Genomic DNA, 27,450 nt, shown 5'->3' with positions numbered 1-27,450 from the left:
ATGAGAAATTAAATGCACATGGAAGTTATTGAATGCTCTAGAAAGGATAAGCCTCTACGACAGCGTACACAGCCTCCAGAAAGTCTTAAAAACTCTTATAAAGAGAGCATTCCTATCACTCTTGCATCTACTGAATTGAAAATGCTGTGAAACAAGATCTGTGGGTGAGAAGAGATAAAGAGAGAGAGAGAGAGATGATATTTGGTGAGACAAGATGTTTGCAAGAATCCATAAGCTTGTGGTTTGGGCTTTGGTGATCTGTCAGAATCAGCCCAATAGATCTTCCATCTTTTCCTTTGTGCCTTATGAGGCCCCCTGCTTGTCCCGATGAGAAACCTCAAAGCTGCAGCGCTATCATGCTGTGTAATGGCCACTAGCAAGCGGCCAAGCTCCCTCCCTCGGCCCTGATAGGGAGAGAGAAAGAGAGATTCCTGTCTGGCTCCCAAAACCCAAACAACATTAGTGTCACTGTCCTATTTCTCCCGCTCTCCCTTTCCCAGCCTGCTGTTAAACACACATAGTTCCCCACAAAATGTTGTTTCAGCTTCTATCTCCCCACCGTCATTAACCAGAGGCAGGTCGACTGACTGTCTATGTGTCTGCAGCCAGTCCCTCACTCACTTAAGGCCCATCAGCGGCCACAGTCGTTATCTTGCCCAGGGAAGCCCTGTGATAACACTGTTAACAACAGCAATGTGTGGCGCGAGGGAGCCACTGGAGCTGCCACTGTCAGGGTGAGTAAGTGAGGTCAAGGGCTTTTAGCATCTGGTGACGTTTGCACCAAATGTTGTCCAGCTCAACTTTACGTTCCCCACACACTCCCCGTCTTCTCTTTTCTCTCTGGTCAAACACTTGTCCATCTTTTAGTTTTCCAACCCCTTTCCCCTGTTCTCTGCTATCCAATGTTAACAGTTTGTGGGAAAAGAAAGGGAAAAAAAGCTTGACTGAGCTCGGCGGGACTGAGCAGGGCCTTCTCTCCCCGTGTGCCTCAGGGAAAACACTGGTGTTATTTTAGAAATCACACTGTTAAAGATTAATGTGGGCCTGGAGGAGTGTGTCATCGTTCCTTAACGACAGAGCCGAGACGCTGAATAAAGCCGGCACTGTGTTCTGTCCCACAGCCCAAGGACAGATAAGTTTCCTCTCACCAAGCTCGCCCCTCTCCCTCCCTCCTCCTTTGTCCAATAACTCTCTCCTTAAGTCATCTATAGCAACCACAGGGGCCAGAATGAGAAGAGATGTAATGAGTGAACTGCTCTGAAATCAGTTCCTTCACTGATCTTAGTTAGTTTGGTCATCTCCTTTCTATTTTCTTATTGAAATAGACTGAGGCGTGGGGGGCGAAGAATAGCTTATGTTCTGGCTTTACAAATATAAAAACAACGAAAAGAGGGTAGAGAGGGTGTTCGCAAACATTTTCCATGCTGATTGCTCTCGTTAGATGACTAATGGAAAGTCCCGGCAACTCCCCCAATAAAGTCATCTGTCATCATCCCATGGACTGGCCAGACAGACAGACAGCTATAAACCAGGGTTCAGAGACCACTGCAGAGCATCCTATCTGTACAGATCATACCTTTGTTATTCTAGCAGCCAGGATGATGATGATAGCTCGACATTAAAAACTGGTATCACTGACACCAATGAAGATAATGACGATAAGGGTATTAACAGTTGGTGATGACGACGATAAAGACCTGTGAAGTTTGATGAGTCTTAACTCTGAGGTGTGCAAATGGGAGTTAGTATTCCTTGCTGAAGGTTTTTGCTGATAACGGAAGCGCTCGATAAGCCGGGGAACATCAATCTTAGTGACAGAGATAGTCTCTGCTTCACACTAACAGGGTCGTAAAGGGCCTTCACCTTATATGGCCCAGCTAATAAACCCATTTGTGATTAGCCCGAAGGTCAACTGAATGGATATTCGCATTAACCTGCATGTTAGAGGTTGGTTTTGTCTTTGACAAAGTATAGAACATTTGGCAGTCCGACACAACTGATGGAGGGCTCAAAATGATGATATATTGATGTAGCAGCACTTGGTTTACAAGTCACAAGTGAGATTGAACTTTGGAAAGACATGAGGCATGTGTCAGATATTTAAATTCTACTTGGCAGTGTCTTGCACCACAAAGTCCACTGTTGTACACACTTTTTCCACTCAGTGCCCCAGGATAGCCGGCAGCATCATATCATCGCTTTTGCAACATCATTACCACGCAGTCTTTTTAAGTCTGAGACCATCCCTGAAATGATCAAAGCAAGGGACACTTCAACTCATCTTGGGGTTTGACGGCAAAAACATCAGACAATGGCCTTTGTACGAGGGAGTGTGACAGCTACATTATCTCCACTCAATTGTATCTTCTCGGAAGAGTCCTCAAGGCCAAACCATAAAGACTGATGACAGAGGCTTCAAAGATGTAACTGTATTATTGTCAAGCGGTAGTTGACGAGACACAACCTGCTTTTACCACCCGCCGCTGGTTTCATCCCAGACACACAATAGTTGATCTTTGCGTAAACAGGACAGTAGTGAATCAAACGATTACAATGTTCTGGGACATTGTGGCCATCTAATCAATTTCATTAGCTGCATAAATCATGACAGCTTGACATTTATTGTGGAGGTGATGGGTTGATCCTGTGGACTTGGAGACAGCTCTGGTGGTGATAAATGTTGCTATCTCTTGAGACCAAGGATAAATAGAGAGTGTGTGTGTGTGTGTGTGTGTGTGTGTGTACAGAAAGACAGAGGGAGGGTTAGAGAGAGAAAACACTGAACATGGAGCATTAGAGCCCCACAGAGGTTACTGTGTAGCAACAAATGTTAGACTGAGCAAATCAATGAGAGCAGAATGGTGGAGGATTCATTTGCACAATGGGCTCAATCAATAATTTCTCATTGCTTTGGTGTTTCAAATTGTCTTTTTGAGAGTTTCTATTTTTGTTTTGGTCGTCAAGTGGGACAATTTACAAAGTATTTTGCTGTATAATCCAAGGACATTATTATATTGTTGGTTATTTCTTTGTCTGAAAGACTGTTGACGCTTTCATTATATTATTTAAAAAGTATTACATTCTTAATGGCTGGTGGTACAACAGCATCTGAAAATAACCAGTCATGATATAGGGGCCGTTATATTTATTTGTTAATACCTTTTCCTTTGCCTAACCCCGATACAAAAGCTGTTCCTCTCTGGCCACCATAGTGAAAGAAACCATGTGTAGCCAGTATGTCCAGACAGTATCTTTTGGCAGTACCAGCTGGTCTAACTGCTCTGGTCTTTATATGTTTCCACTGTGCAAATAATCTGATTGGACATCAGAAAAAAATCACAAGGATAACCAGTGCACTAGTTACAGTCCATTTGTTAAACACAAATCCCTCTTGTGTTTTATCTCCACATCGTACTCAAAATGATACACATGCTAATAGCAGCCATTACAGCTATTAAGCTGCCGTTATTATTTATATCGTGTACGAGCCTCAGTTACTTTTAAAATAAACCCTTTGACTCGTTGATGGCATTGTAAAATGCCAAAACAAATAATGACACAAAAAGGCAGGACAACATCATGTGAAACAGATGCAGAATTCAGTTTGTTGTGGTTAATAAAAGAGTGTGTTCAAATGTATTGGTGCAATAAAAAAAACGCTAAAATCACAGACAGAGTTTATTGTGAACACTAGGATCTGTGTACCCTTTCCTCAGCACACGCCATACCATTCACCTCTGTCCTGCTGATGACCTAACATCTAAGCTATACATCTTCCCTGTAAACACAGGCCATACCAGTACAAAACCACCATTGAGAGTGAAGGCTTAATAACTAACTTTGAGTGTACAGAAGACAGAGGACCTGTAGGAGGTGTTTGATCTGCATAACTGTGACTACTGTAACTATGTAATGGTTCCAGTATGTGTCTAATTTGTCTCTATTTGGTGCATCAGATCAAATCAGAGTACCCAGCTGCACACAAACAGAAACACACTCATACCACTGAGCAGGAAATCCATGGTCAGGCCTTGTTTATTTATCTGCTGGAGAAATCTCGTCAGCGAGGCACCCGGTGTGGCTTTGGCCTTCTCAAGCATCATCATCATCATCATCATCATCATCATCATCATCATCATCATCGTGTGTACGGCTTGACCTTGGTATAAACCCTCTGAGCCCAAAAGAAAGCCCTTGCTTGTCCCACATACTGACCCATGTATACATGCACTTAGCCTCCAAGTCGCTAGAGACTTTTCAGTTCTATGTTTGGGCCTGCGCCCAAACTCCTAGTATATGCGTGTATATGTGTGTTGGTCAAAATTGAAGAAAAGCCACAGGATGGATTTGCAGGGGGAGGCCTGACCGACTAAGACACACAGTCTGTAAATACTAGCTCAAAATGTCTCTTTCTCCTGATTTCCCTCCGTCCTCCGTCTTTCCTCTTTCTAACTTCTGTCCACATCCAGTCTTCTTGTTTGAGCCAGTTTGTCCTTCCTCTACATATATATTGGATTTGAAGAAAGCGGGCGAGTGGAGTAATGTAAAGCTACCAAAACCCCTATGTTTATGTTGAAATATGCAAACGGTGTAAATATTTAGCCGGACCCTGACAAACGATATGCAATTTACTCGCCAGTTATCCGTCGTCACGTGACAATATCTCAGTGGCTGCTGTCCAGAAAAGCCCCTGATGCGATGAGAGATCCCCCTCTCTGTGTTTCCGTGTCCTTTTCTACCTTTCTAAAGGAATTCCTGGTTTGAATTAGGAACTCATATTGGCAGTAGATGGAGGGACAGACAGTGTGGTCTGGTGTATGTTTCTAAATACACAAATTTAGTTTGCCAGGGGAAATGGAGATATGAAACATATGACATTGCTGAGCTGAAAAGCCAATATCAAATTTATGTAGTGCATAAATGTAAACATTCATATATGCATAGGCTGCGCTGTCATCTGGGGTATATGAAATGAAAAGTATCCGTGGCATGACCTTTGATTCAATCTATATGCCCTCAAGTCAAGACCCTAAATCTTTCTCCCATAACCCCCCTGCTTGCTTAGAGGCAATATGTGTCATCGGAAGAATAGGAGATCATTAGAATAAGGCAATATTATTTTTCTTCCTGCTGCCACGTATCGATAAACTGCAACCTTTATCAAAATGAAGAGGGAGGAAGGGATATATCATTATCTGAAATGCATGCCACAGCCGCTGCCGATGCTGTGTAGGCAATCCTCTTAGGCCAAAAGGTAGGGTTATTTATTGGGCCTCAACCCTGCAGCTGTCACAGTATCTGCTAGCGGAAGATCTATCGGCACGCCCTTATTCACTTATGATTATTACTGATCATCTGCCCAAATGACTTATCAATAAAGCGAAGGCCAAGCAGATAATTTATCTGTATGGTTCTGTCGATATCAAGTTCAGAGTCAACGGCCTTAAAAGGATAGGGGGCATTGGACCTCAGGTGATGGATGGTTATACAAGGCCCCGATGAAAATATGACCCTTTTAATACATTTGCAGAAACCTGCTCTCTTCCTCCTCCCTCCACCTCCCTTTGAATTCCTCTATTTTTTCATGAAAGTGAGCTTCTTTCCCAAGGTTTGTTTGCTGACTAAGTGCAAACCTCACCTTGTAACACCAGAAATGAGTTCAAAGGCTGCAACTGTCAGATGTGTGAATACAAATATTGAATCCGCTCATTTGTACTGAGCGCATAATGTGTGGCTGCCAGACCGCACATGTCTATTCAAGACCTGTGAATCATGAGGGACATTGAAATGATGAGACAGACCTGCCCAGAGTCGATGCGAACCCTGCCAGGATATTTCACTACGACATTTTCTTCATAAATCACACAAAGACTCTGAGGACACACAGGGTCAATGCTCATTCTGTAAATATCAGCCGTTTGTATTTGACAAGTGGCCGTGACTTTCCAGAGTCGCACAATAGTTCTGAGTGTTTGTCTTCCAAATCTAAGCTTTGTGCGCTAAGCCCTATCTCAGTAACGGTTCTCAGTTCCGTCACAGGCCGCACCCTCATAGACCCATCTGGATGTAGGGTTGGGTAACAGTGTTGGCTTTCGCGTGGTGTGATAAGTGTCAAGCTAATCTGATCTCTCTCTTTCAGACAATGGCATCTCATGAATTCCTTTGGCATCAGTTTCTTTTGCTTTTACCAATGAACTCTATCATTTTCTCACATTAAGCTTTGCAGCAAAATGCGGATGGAGATAAGGCATCAAACAGTGATTATATTCATAATTGCCTTCTCAATCAACTAATACGAAGAAAGAGAGGAAGGGAAAGAGAGAACATTTCCTATCAGCACTCACATTGGTGTTGGCCTTGGCCCAAGCACATCAAGTCTTCGGCTCCTTAAAGTCATCATGAATATTTTTTATCTGATGGACGCCCAGTTTCCTGGTATTTAGCGGTGCAAATTTCAACCCTGTGTCCTCGTCTCCTGGCTTGTTCTCCCCGCCTCTCTACTTGGGCTCAGTGAGAAACCTCATTGTTGAGGCATGTTTTTAAGAGGTCATAGCTCTGGTCTGGTTTTGGGTCAGCTGTCAAGGCCACTATCTGTGGGAAGCCTCAAAATAGCCCCATTTTACTCCCTTTAAAAGGACAAACCATGAGAAATGACTTGGAACTACAACCTAAGCTAAAAAGCAAATGTAAAAGAGTGTATCAGACTTGTATCCTTAGTCAAACAATCTCTGATTCTGGCCGGAACATGTAAAAGGTTTGTTATCAGGGTGTTCAAATGATAGCAAGAGAACTTAGAGAAAAACACTGGCGACTTCATAACCTCAGTTATTTTTCTTCCTTTTTTGGAGTAGTGCTGTTTCATTGATTGTAAAGTGTTTTCCGATCAGATTAGCTAGTATCTGGGAGTCAGAGGAGTCAGATCCATTTGTTGAGATCATGTTTGACATGATGGTTAGCTCCTATTTTAAAGGCTCCAGCGATGAGAAACAGAGCCTCCCCTTTCATTTTTCTTTCATTTTTTTCTTCCTTTCACTCTGACACAAATACACTTTCTCTGCAGTTTATTATTCAACACAACCCGCAGGGAAAGACCGCTTCCTCTCCCATCCATACGTCAAAAAGATCAATGACCCGTCCAGGGCATTGCCACCACAATGAAACCTTGTCAACGTGCCAAGAAGCTGCAAAAGTTCCCAATAAATGCGTAGCAAAACTTTCAATTTGTGGCTTTCTTGGTGTGGCTGTTTCTTGGTGTAGCCAATGAGTTGTCAGTCAGGGCCCTGGTTCAAAAAGCTCTGAGGTTTGTTTGCTGCTCATTCTTTTTGGAAACTTGAGGCTTTGTGACATCCGCAGCCATCCATTGCTGTATTGCCTCATATTATCCAGAGTTGAGGAGAAATGTTTTTGGCGACAGTATGCGAACATTTTCCTTCGTGGGGCCCTCTTCTTTTTCTTCTTCTTCTTCTCCTCAATCCTCAGGATGAGCAGGATGATGATGATAATGATGATGATGATGATGAGCAAGCTTTGTGAGTTCTTCCTCCAGTTGCCATGGCTACATAGCCCTCTCATTGGTGTGACTAGAAGTCATGATGCATGGGTCATTCTATGAAGGTGTGACTTGAGCTGAACACACACATCCTCCACATATGCTTCATAGGCCCGAGACAGAAAACCCCTTTGGGGCATTTCTGCAGGTTTTTTTCACGTTAAATGAGTTCTGGAAATAAACTGAGCAGGATCCTGCTCCGTCATGTGTTTTAGGCCGTGACAGGTCTTGTGAAAACAATGAGGCAGTCCACTCACTGAGTGTCTCTCCCCATGTCTTGTTTTCTTTGTCCGCTTGGTCATCATGGCATGTCAATACGAATGGTGCTACAGTGGTGTTGAAAAACTCCTGACTCTGTCTAATAACAAAAGCTGTGCTATGAAACACTAATAATGGTGGGGTTTTCCCTCCTGCCTAGTGTGAAAGTCCAGATTACAGACATGGTGAGATACACACACACACACACACACATTTACGCTCACCCCTAATGAGGGTCTGGACAGTTCTCGGTGGAAGGATTCTGCAGGTGGCTGCACTTTCATCAAGCCACGACTGAATTTGTTTATGTTTGAGGTCATATGGGCCAGAGAGAGAAGTTTGTGTGCCCAGACCCACACACTTACACACACTTACACACACTTACACACACTTTCTAATTACCCTCGCTCCAGTGTTTTCTCTTTTCCATAAGACATATTGACATGTCAGCATTCAGCAGGGTAGATACCGAACAAATGGACAATTTTACCACTCTCTATGTGGTGGAAAATCTATCCCTCTCAATATAGGCCAGTCTCTTGGACCTGTCTCACCGACCCAGAGTAAAAGTCACTTTGAGAGGACTGTGACACAAGCAATAAATCATAGCGCCGCCAGTCAGTGACCAATCACATTTTCCTTCTCTAATTAATAGCTTATTTATTTGGCTGGCGGGGTCCTGCTGCAAGGCTCTGCTATTTTGTGTGTTTTTGTCTGGTGTGTGTGTGTTTGTACAAGCAATACAGTATGCCAGTGTTGAAAGAGCATCTCCACCTGCTTCTGTAGTGTTATTGTCATCATTGCACAAGATCTTTTTTCAGCATTGGAAACCCCGATCGTTTAAAAATACAAAATAAAAGTAATTGGGTAACTTTTTAACAGACGAAAGCCATTTGGACTACAATTGTATAGAATGTAAAGCCAGGAAGCTTTATAATTAGCATTTTACTGACCGCCAGCTCAGTGCTTCTGTAACCAAAACTTCAGGTTTGGCGATAGAAAGCCCACACACTACCGACCCCCCACCTGAAGCTAAAAGACATTAAGGCATCAGTGAACCACTCATGTCTGCTTGCATGTCTTTTATAGTTTAGGTTACTCTTACAAAATGTGATACACACATATTTACGCATTTAGCTGAACAGAGCACAGGGAAAGTCCAGAAATTGTCCGATAGTTGTTGAACGCCTGGTAGCATTTTAGACAACTCAGCCAAGCTGTTGGTTTTGTAAACTGTTACAGCTGGTCCCGTGCATTAAAGGAAAGGGGAAGTCCTCTCTCCCTCTCCCTCTCCCTTTCTTTTACTCGCTCTCTCTATCGCCATGTTTAAAGTTCACAAGCACATTTTTACTTACAGAGTAACTTAATTTGTCATCCTGTAACCCCTCCTGCTCTACCACACAGATATAACTTTGAATGATTATACTATGCAACCCGCAAAACAGAGAAGAAAGAAATAGAGAGGAATACTTTTTTTTCAGAAAGAATGTATATTTTTGTAATCCGTTTCTTCAAGCGCTCCAGAATCTGTCACTATTTTTACAAAAGCACAACCATTTCTCTCGAGGAATACAATACATACACATATGCACCCTCACCCATGCTGCGTAGAGGCAAGCGTTCTTATCTATTGATAAATCAAAGTCTATGCAGCAAATAACCAGCACTTTGAAGCGTGATATGCAAAGAACTCAACGATTCATGTGCACATTTGTGTACTTTTACACTCTTTAATAGCTGTCAGGAGTTTTCCGGCACAATGTCTTCGACGTAAACCAAGAATGCTCAGGATGTGTGTGTGTATAATCCCAAACACACACTACGATGTGCTATGCATTTTCATAGAGTGTCATAAGAACTGAGAAAAACCCTTTGTTTATTCATCTGATCATTCATCATGGACAGAAGCTGATCTGACTCCGATGTCTGCACCTCACCACACGTTTTGGCTGGTAACCGTAGTGCCCCTATTTTAAAAGGGTGCACATTTTCAAAATAGAGGCTCTACAGTTACCAGTCAAAATTATGGGACACATTTAAATTGGCCATGAGGGACACGGCGTCTCTTGTTGTTGCGTTGTTTGAAGCTGATTTCAGGAACAGGATGCTTCTGTAAAGGTTTAGATGATGTGTAAGTAGGCTGAGAACACTGTTGTAAGTATCTGTGGTGTAATTGCTCCCATTTGCTGAGGCTGAGAAACAGATTCCTTGACAGCCTAATGTAGGAAACCACTTCGTACGGCACGCCGGTGCACATATGGCCCATCTGGTTCACTGTTTAGTGAGAGGAGAGAAAGACGAGTTGAGAGTGAACTTATGGTGAGATAACTGTTTTTCTAATTCACTGGGGAAGAAATCGTCTCACAGAGAAACTTTGCGTATTGGACACCTTTATCGAGAGGCACATGTGAGTGCACACATCCACAGGATCATACACACAATTCATAATCGCCTCCTGTGAATCGACGCCTTGTACAGTAGGTGGCATAAAAGAAGTTGCTGTATGCCAGAATTGAAAGAATGGCTTCACAGTTCCCACAGCAGATTCCACAGCAGATACATGTCTCTTTGACAATCACGGTGGGCCATGCTGGTTGAGGAAATAAAAACTTTAATATGTCAGCTCTAATGTAAAGGCAGCCAGTCTTGCCACAACACCCAAACAACACACCTACTGTGAACGGGCAGATGGGGAGGATAGGGAGTCTGTGCTGGAGAAGTTTTATAGGCCTAATTTCACTTAAACTCAGTAAGTACCACGCTGATCCCCCACCCTACCTAAAACTGCTCTGGAAACAGTCTGCATCTCTTCTTTGATCCCCGGTTGCCATCAATGGGCTTCAGAGAGGGAGAGAAAGAGACAGACTGACGGAGAGAGACTCTGGGTTGCCATTATATGTGAAATTCCCCTCATTGCAGCAGGGCAGCCCCATCTCTTCATCATTCCCCCACTTCCTTCATTTCCTCTGGCAGACACTGGGAGCATTCTACCACCCATCTTCCCCCAGTAAATATTGCTTGAAGGCTTAATTATACACACACACACACACACACACACACTCTCACTCACACACTCACAGACACGGTCTCAGCGAAATTTCCTGCAACGTTGAAGCGGAGAATTAAAATCTGTGGGGCATTCATTCATCAGAGTGTGTGTGTGTGTGTGTGTTTGTAGTGTTATTTTTGCTTCTGTGTATGTTTTTGTGACCCCCTCAGTCCATTATTATATCCCTCTGGTCATATTTGTAGCCCAGAGGGTCTGTGTGATGAACTGTGAACACCCTGTGCTCATGTCGTCCAGCAGTGACGGTCACAACCCATGGCCGAGTCCCTGTGAAGCTCTGGAATCCATATTCTCTTTTCCTTCTTTAAAAAAACTGATTTTCTTCTCATTCAAATACAATATTGTCGCCTGGTTTATTGTTCTTCGTGACTTTTGAATAACAGTGTGGGTTTTTCGTGCCATTAAGCGCTTTACCAATGTATATCTTCTTGTTTGTGTTTTCTCAGCAGATGATGAATGACCATGAGGAAGCCTCCCCTGACAGCTGCATCAAAAAGGTAGGATAGTTACACCCTCTGCTTTTTATTTTATGAATCCTGTCTCCGTACCTCTGCCTTGCATGACAACTATGATGCTGGATTTGTCTGAACATCAAAGGTATGGAAAGTCATCGTTAGGGTGACGTGACTCAGTGGCAGTTTATATAGCATAAAAAGTAGAGAGACATGTATTCTATGTTTGTATGTCTTCATTTGTAAGACAACGTGACAAAGTTTCCTCTCTAATCTTGAGCACATAATATCTCCCTACATGCACATCCAACTGCAGAGTTCGGGTTTACAGAAAAAGATCACCTGCATGATTTGATTTGTGCAGTTTTGTAATAGCTACTTTTTGTATTATACATATTTCATTGTCATGAATATTTCTATCAATATTTCAGGATTTTTTGTTAGAAATATCAAATATCAAATATCTTTTTTTTCATTAAGAATGACATTATCTGAGCTTTCTAAAAAAAAGACTCAGCAGACCATACAAAAGCTTGGAACAAAATATGTCACCCTTTTTTTTTTAAGCATTCATTGACGAGTGTCTCAGTAACTTCTAGTAACTTAAGAAATGGAAGTCTCTCTCCACTCACACAAAACACTGACACATGCACACACACTGGGAGCGACACGTCCCATTGACCAGTCACTGACCACTTTATGAGGTGATACATTTATTGAAGTGGCTGGGCAGTTTGCTTTTACGTCCAGTGTCGCCAGGTCAAGGCAAGACAGCGAGAGAGTTCATGTCCACCTAATGGTCCATGAAAGAACAATGGCTGCAGCAGAGTGGTCACACTTTCTGAGAACGACTGAAGCCACGCCGGTGCTGCTCCCAGTCAAGTCAATGGCACCCGAATCAATGATTCAAAATGGGATCGCAGTAAATTATCTTCAGTTTTATCAGATTAGAAGAGCAATCCATATTTGCAGTATGGCACCAGTATTCAAAATACTCCCAAAACCCACTGTTGGCATTGTCTGGAAAATGTTTCTTTTAATTTTTCTTTCTCACCTCAAAACTGATTGACTTACCTTGCAGCACAATAATAATACGATACAATAATAGTTCAAATATGAGCTGTAGTCAGAGTCATTTGTTCACAATTCTAATGTGGACTTTATTTAATGTTGGTTGACAGAACTGAGCTGAAACATTCATTAAGTCACACGAGTGGCGTTCATCATGGATTTAGCTGTCACAGAAATTGAAACTGAGATGTGGAATTTGTCTCCAAAGTTTGCATGGGCCCTTTGTCTTATCTTACATGACATGATGGTCAAAACCTCAGGAGCAGAACTAATGGAGGACTATTTTTCAATACATACTCCAGCTCCCTTTAATAAAAGCAGTGTGTGAGAGGAGACTCCTCGCGAGCAGCCTGAGCAAGACGTATTTCACTTAAAATCTCTTTTGGCGTATTTCACAATTATGTTTGGCCCTTTAGAAAAACAGAATAACGTACATGTCCTCATTTGCATTTCAGGTCAAGGGTCGTGTTGCTGTTCCCTCTATAAACAGGCGGGCATGCAAATCACAGTCTGCCTGGTTGATTTGAAATCCTACATTAGTCAATGAGCTTATTTTAGGAGTTGACCGCAGGTGGTTTGGGCTGGTCCCTGTTCCCCACATGTTCGTACAATGTGGAAAAACTACCTCACCGCCTTTCACATAAGTGTGGCCTGTGCACTCCGATGTGCACGCACAAGCACATACATGCTCAAAAGTGCACACACACACACACACACACACACACATACATGCACTGACAGGATCGTGATGTGCAACACACAATCTCAGGCTCACAAAGATGCAGAATACAGACATACAGTATGCTTACCTAGGGCACATGAAATCCAAACACACACACACACACACACACACACACACACACCGGCCACATCTTATTATGCAGAGTGTGAGTCGCGGTGGGCCCTCATCGGGCGGTAGCAGACCACATGCCTGTTATGAATATGAATTAAATTATGCATGAACCATTCCTTATGACATGACTCATTCATCCACATCGTGCAGTCACACTTACACTCACACACACACACACACACACACACGCATGCGCACTTAAACACACACACAAGCACATAAATATTGACTTCTCCTTTCTCCACCATGTCATTAACATCGCTATGCTTGATTAAGGTAGAATGTTAATTGAGTTGTAGCTTGCAAATAAACTAGTTAACTGCTGAAAGCTGTGTGTGTGTGTGTGTGTGTGTGTGTGTGTGTGTGTGTGTTTGTGTGAGTATGTGTGTGTGTGTGTTTGTATGACTGCGAGTGTTATTAGTTTGCATTTGTTGCCGCACATTACATTACATAAAAACAAACCTGTTGTTGTGTTTTGTGTTTTTGTATGTTATATATATTTTATATAGAGGGAAGTATCTGTGCACATTATCGGGTCAATGTAAACTATATTTCAGCCACTAGGGTCACAGATTATTTCTATATAGGCAGGCTGACAACTCCTGCACAAAACAAAAGTACGGTACATGGATGGATTAATAAATGAAATGTGCACTGTGCACATATGAGCACTGGAAGACATAAAGAAGGCTAACTTGTGTCTTCTCTCTCTGTTTAAATGAATTCCAGAAGCATGAGGCTCATGGACGCAGATATTTCATAAGTAATGGAATATTTAGTAACCTCATCAATACATGCCAACTTCATAACTTAAACCACTGCCACACACACAGACTCTGTGTTTGACACAATATAGGTATTTGGTACTTAAAAGATAGATTGTTTTGTTGACTTAGTGTTGCTTAACTTAATGATGTTATACTGAATTAAACCAGACACTGTGTACTCATGAATGAAATAAGAACATCAAAGTAAAAAATATAATGATATTCTACGATAGACTTATATGTATATAGGTATACATAACCCACTAGAATCTCAATAATACCCGCATTGACACATTGAAGCTGACCACAAACACAGGATCATTCCACGTCTGAAAAGAATGTAAAGGCATGTGGGGGGCACTGCTAGAGTCGGGGTTAATGCAGGGGATAAAACGGAAGCAAAGATGTTATTGTAGCTTCTCCAGTCCACTTACTGAAAGCTGCCCAGAGCTTACAGCTGTGTGTATGTGTGTGTGTGTGTGTGTGTGTGTGTGTGTGTGTGAGATTTAAGGCCTTGGATTCATATCCAGCTCTTGCTTAGATATGGATCGAGCCATATTGGCTTACACACACGCATCTTCGCACCCCACCCACAGAGAGAAAATAAAAAGATGTGTTATCGGAATTCCCTCTCCGCTGACTGCGTCTATCCTCTTCCACTCATTTCATCCCCTACTCTCTCTCAGCAGACGCGGTGGTGTTGTTGGAGCTTGGATTGCTATCAGTGGCTATTGATGGCAGGATCAAGGATTGTTTAGTTTGGTCCGGTCCGGCCATACAAATCAGGACTATCTGTCTGTTTAGCTGTCTAGGCCCTGCTTACGTATATTCTCATTCACACACTACACATACACTTAAGTCGGTGTGAGTGAGTGTGTGTGCACGTGAAAGTTAATAGGGTATCGGAGGACTTGTGATTCTTTTTGGATTCCTTGGATTTAAAAGTGGTAGCCAGATAGGGAGCAGGGAGTAAGAAGGCAGTCTTTCCACTGTGTATGTGTGTGTGTGTGCATGTGTGTGTGTGTGTGTGTGTGTGTGTGTGTGTGTGTGTGTGTGTGTGTGTGTGTGTGTGAATGTGCGTTAATCCTCATCTTCAGAGGAGTGCTGCTGTCCATCCTGACGTGTGTAAACACTCCGGCAGATCAGATGGCAGATAATGACTTCCAGATAGACACCCTCCATTCAACCAGCAGAAAAAATCAATGAGCACTGATTGCTTTTTTCCCAAGACGATCATCTCGCCCGAAGGCTACTATCTATCTCTCTCTCCTTCTATCTCCTCTGTCTCTCTCAATTTCTCCATCTCTCTTGCTCTCTCCAACAAGCCCCATTCATTCACCTCTCAATACCACTGAGATTGAATCAATTCATGCTGCTTTTCACGGGGGATTTACCGTGAAAAGAAACAGCGGAATATCTCTTTAAGACGATCAAGTCTCTGTTACTCCGCCTGTGTCACTCTTCCTCTCTTATTTGTCTGAGTGAAGGTGAACATGCTTGCCCAACATATTTCTCTTTAGCACTGATTATTTCCAGATAGTGATTTGTGTTTTTCTTTGTGTTTTTTCAACAGAGATGGGCTTTTAAATCTCTAGCACTCGTGTTTTGTGAAGCAACATATGCCGTAAATGTTTTAGATGCTGCTTGATTTGCAAATGGTGAGAGGGGTTCATATGAACTCTGACCTATAAGTAAATTTTTTCCCACTCCATGTTGAAAGACAAGGGAGCCAAATGGGGGTCAGCTGCAGTTGTGAGTCAATGTGTGTGTGTGTGTGTGTGGGTGTGTGTGTGTGTGTGTGTGTGTGCACCTAGTTGTGTGTGGATGTCTTTTTTCCCCATATCAAGCCGGGGAATTGAATCTCTAAATATGCTAGCTAAATGACCCTTAATGTATGAGGGCTATTATGTGGACAGAGGGAGGCTCATGGGTCACAGAAGTGATCCAGTGCTCCAGGCCATAGTTTACCCCCTGCCAACAGCACTACACTCCCCCATCCCTCCCCCTGTTTAAATAGGCTCATGATTGATTGATAATTATGATAATTTGTTTGAAATGATTATCTGGATATTATAATCACTGCCACCCCCGGTGCGCCACGGGGGCAAGTCATTTTTCATGCTGCTGAACGTCACAAATGCCCCTTGGTTACAGAGGTGGCTCTGTGTGTGTGTGCGTGTGTGTGTGTGTGTGTGTGTGTGTGTGTGTGTGTGCACTTTTGAGCAAATTTGACATAATGGCCAAACCTTGGAATTACGACTTCCAGGTCCATCTAGTGATGCCATTTTGGCCCATAAACGTACGTTTAGGAAAGAGACATCTGTAACTGAGTGAATACATTTGATTCAGTAAATTAACTTCCCAGTTGAAAGCTTCCCAGTTGAAAAGCCCTTATTTCAATCATTAGGTCCTCCAAGTCGGTATTTCACTGACAGTCCAATCCAGAGTCATTTATGCAGAGGATCTGGTCAATCTATCTGAATCTTTCCCTCTGAAGTCAAACTTTCTTTGCTTCTTTGCAACTTTCATCGGAATGAATGGGGCCCCGCCTCCAACGCGTATCCAGTTCTCTTTATACATCCGTGAGTGGGATCCCCAGAGCCGTGACTGGTCTGTGGATTGATTCGCACATTGACAGACATAAATTGAGGTCTAGAAAATTGGATTTTACCAAAACATATCTGTTACAGTTTGCCATAGACACTACGCATGGGTGGATGAAGAGCGAAAAGATTGTGATTTATATCTGTTTTGGTATGTTGGTCAGACAGGACTGAAGACTTTTATTTTCAGACAATTCATTTACTAAAAATGAATAAATAAGGGATTAATCGTCCCTAAAAAAATTGATTGAGCGAGAGGCAAGATAAAAAAACATAGAAACGTTTGTTTATACGGAGTGAAAAATAATGACTTATTATTTACTTAATGTCTGTTCTTCTATATATATAATATTCAAACCAATGCATGATCAGGAAGTTGCCAAACATCTTCTTGTCATTCTCGGGCCGTGAGCAAACACACCGTACTGCAATCATCCCGTCTTCTCTGTCATTTGAAGGAAAAGAAGGGGAGGAGTGTGTGTGCATGTGTGTCTTGAGGGGGGGTGCAAGAATAATATTTGTAGTTTTCACTTCACCCCAAGATGACTTAATGATGATATGGGTCCCTTTCTTCTGGTGGGCAGGGTTACTTTTTAATGGGCCCTGAGTGACATGTTTTCATTCGTCTCCATAACCTGCCCCCCACCCCCACCCAGCACCACCACCGTCACCACCTTCAAAATATACATCGCCAAATCCTGCACCGTGTCAGGTCACATGGGAGAAAAAAGTGGTTTCAAACCGGAGACAGTGAGCCCTGAGCTTCTATGTCGTGTTTGGGTGGTGGGTTACGGAGGGATGGGGAGTGGTCCCTCGCAGACACACAGACAAATATGCAGAGGCTGAGCTCACGTACTCCAAATCATGTATGTTAGGGAATGTTTGGATCCTAAGGCAGGATAATCTTTCAAAGCTTAGCGCTCGCCTCCCAAGATTGTACTTGACAATTGAAAACAAATACTCCCCTGAAATACTCAATGCATGTAAGTTTAAAAGCTGATTTTGAGAAGCTGATTCTTGCTCTTTTGCAGAGGATGGCTGGTCACTCGCAGCAAAGATCAAACAACTCTGCTGTTGATCTGTCTGCTCAAGATGTTCCAAACCATCACAATGTGCAAACATAGCAGATACACTCCTATACGTCATGTTACCTATCGCCTCCCCAGAGCTCGAAAGCTTAGCTGGAGGCGTTATTTTCAACGATTTATTGATTCATTATTGATTATTTATTGATTATGTTTCTCGTGAGATTTTTGCCATCTTCAGCACGCTACATAATTTTTTTAGAGCGAACTTTCAAGCTTACAAGCGTAGTGTATTTAATGCTCAAAATAATGTTTTTGTTGTATTTAATCATTGGTTACAACCAAGTCATCTGTCCAGATTTAGTGAGCCAATAGCGTTGAACGGTGGAAGGTCACGGTCCGCACAAAGTCAGGGTTGTTGGAGAGGAGGTGGGGAGTAGGAGGAGAGGTGAAGACAGAAAGAAATGCTCTCACTCTCTCTCGCTCTCTCTCTCTGTCTGTCTCGTCTGTGGGAACTGTTCTGGCCATGGTCACTGCAGAATGCTGTCATTATGCCTTGTGAGGAGCATTCACTCAAAGGCCACTGCTGTGTGTCACTGTGTTCATGTATGTGTGTGTGTGCCCCTTTTTAACTTGCATTGGCACTTTTAATGTGTATGTGTGTGTGTGTGTGTGTGTGTGTGTGTGTGTGTGTATTTGTCTGTGTGTGTATGTTGTGTGTGTGTGTGTGTGTGTGTGTGTATGTGTCCTGTGTGTGTGTATGTGTGTGTGTGGGCCCTGACTGACGCATCTCTGTTGTTATCGGCGATCAAAAACCCGACGTCACAATGGAGTGAAGCGCTGGGAGAGGAATTCAAGTGGGAACGAAAGAAAGAAAGAGTGGAACAGATAGAGAGAGACAGAGCGAGGGGGCGGAGGAGGAGAAGCACGAGGTGATCGGAGGCACTTTCACATCAGCTGGCTCCCTGACCTCTCTCTCTCCCTCTCTCCCTCTCTTTCTTGCGCCTTTCACTCTCTTTCCGTCTCTCATTCCGTCTCTTGCGGTCTTTGTCTCTCCATAATCTCCTCTCCAGTGGCCATTCCAGCACATTCTCTGGGGTCACCCAACAAAAGGAGGGCGGCGATAGTCTGACAGTTGTGGGGGCTGTCATATGAGTCTACTCACGTACACACACATACGCACACAAAGTAATTTTCACACATTTGTTTTTACTATCTGTATAAGTTAATTCTGTTGCTCCTTAATGATCACTACCTGCGTAATACATTAATACCTTTTGATATTAACAGTATTTATTTTTCTGTGCCTGTGGGTAATCAAACATAGGCCTTCTGTAGATGAAGGGAAAGCTGAAATTAAACTGGCACGCTCAAACATGTGTTCAAGTCATAAGTATACATGAATACGACTCGTTGTGAGGAAACACATCAGTGGATTGACATTGCTTCCCAAATATATATTTAAAAAAATGGCGCTTCCATGTTTGAAAATAGTTCAAAGTTCAGTTTTAAATCAACCCTAATCTTGCAAACGTCAATTCTGAGATAGTTGACCAATTGGGACTAATCTATGTCATGAAATAATGTAGATAAGTCATCTGATAGACGGTAAAGGCCAAGACACTTTTCTTTTTTTGGTTGCTTTTTTAAAATTATTATTATAGTGGGGGGACTTCAGACCTGAGGGGGAAGTTACACTTTAAATGTCACAAAACTGATGTTAATTATCCCTTAACCCTTATGCTAAACTTAATCCCAAAGCTGACGTTCTAACATCTACCCTAAAGCCAAGGACATCATATTGTCAATGAGGTGGATAAATATTCTTTGAACTCTCCTTTTGTGTGGTATAACATGTTGTGGTTTGGGGCATTCAGAAGGCAGAGATATTTCACATGACGTCTCTTGGCCTTCCCCCTTACTGGTTAAATGTCCCCACTTTGGAGGATTATTGTCATCTTTCTGTGCTTGTAAGGACATTTTGGCATTCGTACGCTTTGAAAAAGACACAAAAAACACACACAATCCGTCTTGTCTGTCAAGAAAGCAGTGAGTCCATTAAGGCAGACATAGTGAATGCAGAGGGCCGGCTGGTCAAGCATTGGTGATAATAACATGACGGGCCGCATGCCGTTGCCACGGAGACTCAGAAGCCAGGGGGAGGCAGAGAACAGAGAGTTGTGTGGTCCTGCTCTTCAAAAATATGTTTCACAGCATCAGACAAGGATATCACGAAAGGGTGCATTGAAACGCTACATCGCATTTCTTTTCTTACCTTTATTTTGTGTGCACCTCAGAATACGTCACAAAATACTTTCATATTTTGACTTCTGAGAAAAAGCTAAAGTGTGATATTTAAAAGAAAATGGGCACTTTGGACACACTAGGTTTTTATAAAGTCCCTCTTTGTTGTAATTTCTTTACAACACTTCATTAATCAACTTGAAAAGAGGAAAGACAACACGCACACAAAACTGCCAGAGAAACAGACATGGCGTGGGAGATGGGGAGGTGTTGACACAACGCGATGTCTATTGATAGACGGGCAAAAGATGGAATTCGAGCAGGAGAGTGAACGTCAGTAAAGATGGAAACCCTGAGAGGGCAAGAGACAGCCGAGGCAGGGGGATGGGGGGGCAAGACAGGGAAGGAATGCACAGGAATGCCCAAGAGAGGCAAGAACTGCCAGGCCAGTCAGAGACACACACCCGGTCTGGGGAAGAGAGACAGCGAGTGGGGGTGAGAGGCTGGCCCCGCCAACACAAGGTCATGTGAAAAAGGATACCCCTTCCTCCACCACCCGCCTACCCCATCCATCCATCCCTATGTCTGCACATCTCTCTTCCCCCTTAAATATTGTGGGTAGTCAAAACATCTGAAAATGTTTGTAAAAAAAAAAAAAAAGAATACAAGATACAAGTGAAGGATAAGACAATGGCGGAAGACAGTGGAAGTGTGTCTGGGCGTAACTAGTCTTCAGGGAGCTTTTAGCCACCGGGTGGTAAGTGACGCGTGCCGTGTGTTCAGGCTGCTCTGGTTAACTGTCTTCTTACCTCGACACACACACATACATATGTGGATAAGTGTGAGTATATCTCTGCCCATGTTGGCTGGGCCCTGGATAGCCCTTGAAATCAAATTAATATTCATCAACTGCTTTCACTAATATCACGCACAACTAGATTTTTAGAGCAGGGCCTTGAAACAGAGATAATACACACAGCTCCATTACTTTCAGTCACAGCCAAATGGGTCTCTTACCACAAAAAGAGTAGCTGTTGTGTTGGTAAAAGCTAATAAGGATACCAAATAAATTAACAAGAAAATTGATGACCTGAAGGGAAGCAAAATGATAATGATACTCCATATCTGCTAGATAAATCATGACTGTATTTTTTATGATCAGAGGAAAGGGTATACAGATGTGCATTTCAAACAGGGCACAATTTTTTTTGCCAAGAATTTTACGAAAGAATGTTTTTGTTGTTACGAGTTTTCACCTTTGTACCTTTTTTATAGTGCTTTTTGTTTCACATAATTTCTCTATAAAAGTTTGTGTCTGCAGTGATGGTTTAAGAGGTGATTACTCTTACAGCTTACAGCTTGTAAGGCAGTCAGCCCATTGTAGACAAAAATCTGTTTTTGTTCACAGCTGGTTAAGAAATATTTATATAGAAGAGGTAAATGTGGGTATATGGTAAAATAATAAATCACTTAAATATTTTATGCATTATTTTTTTGTATAGTTTGACGGTATCTGTACCCTGTTGCTGAAAATTAGGATAATTCTGAAAACAAGGTTTCTATCCTGTTTATCCCTGCTTTATCCTTTATCCTCACTTCCTCCCCTCTCCCCCTCCTTCCATCTCTCTCTCCTTCCTCCGATCTCGGCTGAACAGTATGGTCTTTGACTGAGTCCTTAATCTTCATTACAGGGCATTAGTCCACTAGGGGAGGCCCTGTCTCGTCTCCCCACAGCGCAGCCTGGCACTGTCCCGCAAGAGACGTCCCGCGACGGCACAGCACAGACACCCTGCCAACCCCCCTTGCCCCCCCCCCCCCCCCCCCACCCCACCAGCTTCACCTTGGTCACCCCTTCGCTCAAATGCACCGTTAAATAAACGGCAGGCCTTAATCCACATGACGGAGCCGGGGTGGAGGTGGTGGAGTAAGTGGCAAGGCTGGTCAGGAGAAACAATAGAGCCAGCCCTGGACGCCTCCATTTAAAGCAACCATCAATCATACTCACCATGAGATTTCACTTTCTTTCTTTTTTTTAACGTAGATTATTTCATTAATTACTAAATCTCAGGGAATCAGAGCGACAGTAATCTGAGGCATGTGGCTCAGCACTCATATGCAGTCCATGAGCATGGCCTAGTGTCTGATGATCCATGCACGTGTTTTCTTGAGAGGAAAGTGACATGCAGACTATTTTACATGGATCCAGCTTCCTTTTTCTGCATTTGGTTTGTAGTCCCATGGCTTGCTGTTTCAGTCAGTAATCATCCCAACAAAAAAACAAAAAGATCATACAAATTTATCAGGTAGAAGGTTGTGTACATTTGCACACCCAGCTATGTCAGCGCATCGCTCCTTCATGGCGCTCACCAACAAGGACAGTTGAATGTTGCTGTGAATTATATAATTAAGGAGGATGGCTAATTGAGTAAACAAGCATCGGGGCCGTCACCCCTAATTAAGTGATTACAAGGAAGAGCACACTCAGCCGGTGCAGCTCTAATTAACACGCACACAAACACACGCACCGACACGTGTGAGGACATGGAGAATTATCTGTTAGAGAAACAATGATTAGGCCGAGTGGGGGATCGCATGAGAGGCAGCAGCCCCCCCTCCGACACACACACACACACACACACACATAGAGAATCTTCCCGAGAGAGAGGGGTTTTCTGTGTCTTAATTCAAAGTGGATAATCCTTTTAATCATGTAGCAACACTGAAACGAATGGGGACAGTTTACTGCAGGACACTCCGAGTGACCTGCACTCAGAGACAATGCCTGTGGCCAGCGCGCTGGAGGAGAGGGTGATCTACCAGCAAGGCTGAGATGTTGGGCAAAGACTCAATTTAAATGATATCACACCTTCTTTCTTTTTCACTGGTGATTATTGTCTTCGGCAAAAGACTTTCACAGAGAAATTTTATACCCAAATGTAATAATCCAATCAAAGATTTGTATATATTTACATGTTTTGTTGCGCTTCTTCAATCCGCTACGTTAATACCGAAAGCCATTTAGTTTTCTCCACACTCCATGGGAGTACACTATACACAGGGAGTCAACCCCGCTCTAATCTCAGCTGTGACATTTCAGATCGAGATGCTCATATGCTGGTATTATCATAGAGAGTGTTTCCCTTGGGAGAATTATCCAGAACATTAACCAGGGAGTCAAAGTGATTATTTTGCCACAATTCTCCTTGGGGAATATAGCAGCGTGTATATGACATGATTTATTCCAATATAAACTATATCTAGTCAAATATTTATTTGGATATTAATGGCTTTGCTCAGTGAAAGGGGATTCTGCCGTGAAAATGCAGAAAGGTCGGCCTGCAGTTGAAACTGTACTAAACTCAAAATGAGGTCTTTGGGAGATTTAATTTCCCACAAAAAGAGATTATTACATGTTTTCAAAACTAATTTTCAATCAGCTGTTTTTCCTTAACCTTTTAAAAACCGTGCCTTCCATTTGGGGTGAAATTTACACATTAGGGTTAAATTGTGTAAAACATTACAATAAACATGAGCAGATATATTGATGTTGTACATCAAATTAAACAACAGAACTTGGGCTACAAGAATTAGTAAGCCATTTCCACACAACTTAAACACCAACTAAAAGAATTAGTCAAATATAATCATAATTTTGTCAGGAGTCAGGCCACTCGCAACCCGTAGCTCGCTGTTATCAGAAAAAAACAGATAGCAAAAAGTAAGACGATTTAACACAGATTCTAAACATCTTTAGAAAATAATTCTGCACCAAAGCATCACCGAGATATGAGCCAAAGAACACATCAACATGAATCGCTTTAGCGCTTACAGTCACAAATGTTACTTAACTTAGGCTTCTTTTTTTTTAATCATTGTTCTTCTTCTTATCAACACAGACTGCTGTATTTGGATGTATTGAACACCATAAGTAATATACAATCTAAATATATGGTTTGGTAGATGATAAAATTCAAATTGCACAGATGGTGCCCAAATGTCCATTTTGCATAATTTATCGGTACTAAAATCTCTCTAACTTTGATCTGCTTCAGTTTTTCAAAGTCAAACTTTGCAGAGAGTGGTCCCACATTGTGCTTTATTCTGGGTGGTTTTTGACCTTTGTTCTGCATCCTTCCAAGAGATAATCATCCTGAAAGTGCTTTTTTTCCCTAGGCAAACCTGAAAATTCAATTGTTGCTGTGTTTCATCTTTATTTACTCTAAATCAGTAACACATATTATTCAAATAGCCTTTGTGGTTGCAGAGATACACCCGTTTTAGTTTGGGTATGTTATTTCGAGCAGAAACCTAAAAAATAGGTTGTTTTTTAAAAGGTTAATGCACCAGGTCGAATGTAATGTTTTTCCTGAGTGTACAGGATTTTCACAGTACAGAGCACAAAAGCAGATCAGCCTGGCTTAAAATCCACTTACAATGCAAAAAGAAATGCATTAATTAAGAATCACCCCAGGGATGAAGTCTTAATTATTTTTGCAGCAGAAAAGATTTTCCACGTTGGTCAGGATGACTGTGGTGTGGTGTTATCTGCTGACAATAAGGCCAGCCTTTCGACTCCCCTCCACCATTGTGAGGGTGATTTAAGATCCCCAGCTAATGGGCATACCTGCTTGACAAACATGACTTCTTAGCAGGTGACTCCTGTCAAGTTTGTCTGAAATAACAGGTAAATGAATTAGCAATAAAATGGACTTAGGGGTAACAGGCAGGGGTGCCCATTATTACTGCTGCTAATCACTAAAGAGATGCCATTCACTTGACTTAAGAAAGCAGCATTTTTCACCGCTTGCTGGCCACCGGCCCTCTCAGAGCCACAACACATTTCTAATGGAAGGCTCGCTGCTTGAGCTCCAACCTCCCGAAAGCCCCCGACCATTTCTTTCTTTCGCTCTCTTTTCTCTCCTCCACCCACAACCCTCCCTCCCCCTCCTCTCCTGTAAGATTATCAGTTTTGATTACCGCCGGCAACAGGCTCTTACCAGCGGTCGGAAGCGGCGTCTCACAGACCTGAAAGGCCCTCAGCAGGTTGCAAGAAGCTTTTGAAATTATGGGGCTGGGCTCAGAGGGAAAGTGCTCTGCGTGCTGCTTCACGGCCATTTAATCAACTCCTGACTTTTGATAGTCAAATAATGGCTAATTATAGTAGCACCTGCCTACAGGGTTAAAGGGTGGAACAGATTTAATGAGAGAAAGAGAGGAGAGAGACAGCGAGAAAGAGACAAGAAAATGAAAGAGAGCGAGGAGTAAAGAAAGATGAAGAATGCGTGTTATTATCTTCATGTCTTGCTGATTGGGTGCAATGATTCAGTAAACCCAGGGATGCTTGTATGTGCCCCCTCCTTTCTCACAATTAGGAGTTGTTTTTCTCACATACAGCACATGATTGACAAGGGTGGTGTGGTACAAGGGGAGAAGAATGTGAGGTGGAAATAAGTAAGATTGACTTTGATTAACAGTCTGTGTTTGCCTAAATAGGGGAAAACACAAAAATGTAAATGTAAGCTTATATCTGAGCCTCGGTTTGCTCTTTTTAGGGTGCTGTGTTCCGGCTCAGCTGACACAAATGATATTGTGTGTGTTAAAAGGCGCCAAATATTTTCCCGGGAATTAAGAAAAATAAGTCCAATTAATTACCACAGGCCACTTAACACAACAATTCTTCTATATGCATCGATATTGTCCAATAACATTTCATACAAACGTTTAATTTCAAATGAATAACTTCACAAAATTGCTACCGTATCACTCCCCCTCTAGATCATCAGTCCATCTCTGTCTCCCTCCTCACAACTACAGGCAGGCAGTTCGAGAGATAATGAGCGAAGAAGAATGGGGCTAATAAAGGGACTATTTGATATTTCGCACACCTTTTCTGGCGTCCTAAACAAGATGTGCTTGACAGAGCACACTCAAGCACCCCTCTGAACACACACACACACACACACGAGGCCCAGCTGGGGGGACAGATCAAAGCATATTAAAAATGACCTATGTGTCAGTGCATTGATCTAAGACCAGGTGGCACCCATACATACAGGCTAAGCTGCTTGTTTGCTTTTTTTTTTTTTTTTACCCTCCAACACCCCCCCCCCCTCTCTCTCTCTCTCTCCTGTTCTCTCTTCCTCCTTTCTTGTGACCAGCGACAACTTAGTCCTGGCACTCTATTGTTCAGGCACAAAGGCTATGTAAAGACATGTCAGCGATTACAAAGCTGCAATGGCACAGCTCAATTACTCAAACGTTGCTGTGTACCGCGTTGGGATACATGTGTTTGTAGGTGAGTGTGCGTGTGTGCGAGAACAAGTCTGTGTACTCGCAGTGTGTGTGCAGTCCCTGTGAGATATTAACAGGGCTGTGGCTGTGTCAGCAGCGCCGCACTGTGTTTTTAGTCTTTCATGTTCCATTTATCTGACCCCTGACCCTCAAACACACGGCAACTTTACCTCAGCCCCCTTCATACACACCGATGCACCTTCATACGCAAACACACGCACACATCCACAAACACACCCACTCACACATCTTCACACACAACAAAGCAATCAATTTCTCTCTCTGACCCTCTCCCTCTTTGTGCTATCACAAACCATATTTGCCCCATCCAATCAGTTTGATTAATCATGCGCCAGACCAAAGTCTTGCAATCAGATGACCAGAGCATTGGACCTCTGTCCACACACACACACGCACGCACGCACACACACAAACACTAGCGCTTGTGGGGAAGTATTTCCCCATAGACATCCTCAGTCTGACAGCTCCATAAACTGGCCATTTATCAAAGTGTCCCCCCAGTACACACACATACAAAGGCACTCTCTCTCTCGCTCACCCCCCCCCCCCCCCCCAACCTCCCCACACACACACACACACACACACACACAGACACACGCGTACACACATAATTGTCCCTGAATATTGTCTAAGTTTTAGAAAAAGTGTCATTTCTTCGTACAATTTCTCCACCAGTTGACTGTGAAGCTAAGATGTCTTGACACTTATTGATATTATCATGTATCACCTTTGAGTGGATTTGTTTTACAACAATATGAACATATTGTTCCATTATTTTACAAATGTCTTTTTTAAATGAATGTCTGTCAGCATAAAAATGATTTCTAACTAAGAACATGAGGTATTGCCTGCATTTTATTTGATGGTCATAATAATCTATATGTGTCTATTTGTCTGTGTGTTCATGAGGCCATTGCCCTTTAGTAGTAGCCGCATAATTCTGAGGCTTGAGTAATGCAGAGCCCCTACCGTTCTTTATGGGACATGGGTCAATAGTAATAATAGAAGAGATATTCATAGAGATGTGGTGGTGGGGCGGGGGCTCTAACTCTGCCATATCAGCTGAAGATTTAAAAGCCATGTTGTTTTTCCTCCCTAGACTCTCTTACTCTTGGTATATTTCTCTCTCTCTTTCTGTGTCTCCATCTTTTTCTCTCTTTTCTCTCTTTTCTCCCCATCAATCTTTCAGCGGGGTTAGACAAAGTGGGAAACAAACGCTCTCCAATGTCCTGGCCACAAAACCATTGTG

General features: G+C 42.7%; 1 protein-coding gene across 1 annotated transcript in view; it reads left to right on the top strand.

The window, feature by feature from the left end:
• The first annotated feature begins 11,341 nt into the window (after positions 1-11,341).
• Positions 11,342-27,450, top strand: part of prdm16 (PR domain containing 16) — an 82,039-nt gene continuing 65,930 nt past the window's right edge. The window contains 1 exon segment of the mRNA XM_034538236.1: positions 11,342-11,371. The gene's annotated coding sequence lies outside the window, so the exon portion shown is untranslated.

Source organism: Cyclopterus lumpus, chromosome 7 (assembly GCF_009769545.1).
Source record: "Cyclopterus lumpus isolate fCycLum1 chromosome 7, fCycLum1.pri, whole genome shotgun sequence".
Lineage (NCBI taxonomy): Eukaryota > Metazoa > Chordata > Actinopteri > Perciformes > Cyclopteridae > Cyclopterus > Cyclopterus lumpus.
This window is presented reverse-complemented; position numbering and strand designations above follow the sequence as displayed.